The sequence below is a fragment of the Penaeus monodon genome, chromosome 31, assembly GCF_015228065.2.
Source record: "Penaeus monodon isolate SGIC_2016 chromosome 31, NSTDA_Pmon_1, whole genome shotgun sequence".
NCBI lineage: Eukaryota > Metazoa > Arthropoda > Malacostraca > Decapoda > Penaeidae > Penaeus > Penaeus monodon.
In genome coordinates this window covers 24,334,657-24,335,253 of record NC_051416.1, presented here as the reverse complement: position 1 = coordinate 24,335,253, position 597 = coordinate 24,334,657, and the positions used below count along the sequence as shown (strand labels likewise).

Sequence of the window (597 nt, the reverse complement as noted above, 5' to 3'; positions counted from 1 at the left end):
CATTAAAATGATGAAAAGTATCTGTAGAAAAATAGACCTCTCAGTACTCAATTTAACTCCACCTGTAGTTAATAATAAAATTTCATGTTAGAGAAATTAACAAAGATATATGTTGTAAGCACGTTATTGTCCATGAAATGATAAATTTCCATTGAAAATCGATCACTTTCTGCCTCAATTTGTTCAGAGAATATTCTGAACAGCGTAACCCTTGGGCAGAATAACAACATTAATTATGTCCTGAACTTTCTTTAATTTTATTTGTTCACTGCCGTTGTTGTTGTGTTAACTGTGTGAATTAAAATTAGAATGAGTCTTTGTAAATACAAGGAAAATGCAGTAAACGTTTTGGTGAGTCAAGTGGTCAGTTTAGAAAATATTTTTAACTTAATATATTGTAATTCGCCGAATGCTTTAATTATAGTGAATGTAAATCATGCAGAATGAAAAGTCCGCAGTTTTTGGTTATTTGATTGACAGCATATAAAATAAACTCATACAGACATTAAGAACTGGACACTTGTAATTGTATTGTATGCACACTTACATGCACACAGTCACACCTACATTTTAGCTTCCCTCCCATTGTCCTTGCCT

At 31.7% G+C, this 597-nt stretch overlaps 1 protein-coding gene across 1 annotated transcript in view; it reads left to right on the top strand.

Moving 5' to 3' along the window:
• Positions 1-597, top strand: part of LOC119593124 (transmembrane protein 64-like) — a gene marked incomplete in the record, with an annotated part of 46,170 nt that overhangs the window by 6,369 nt on the left and 39,204 nt on the right.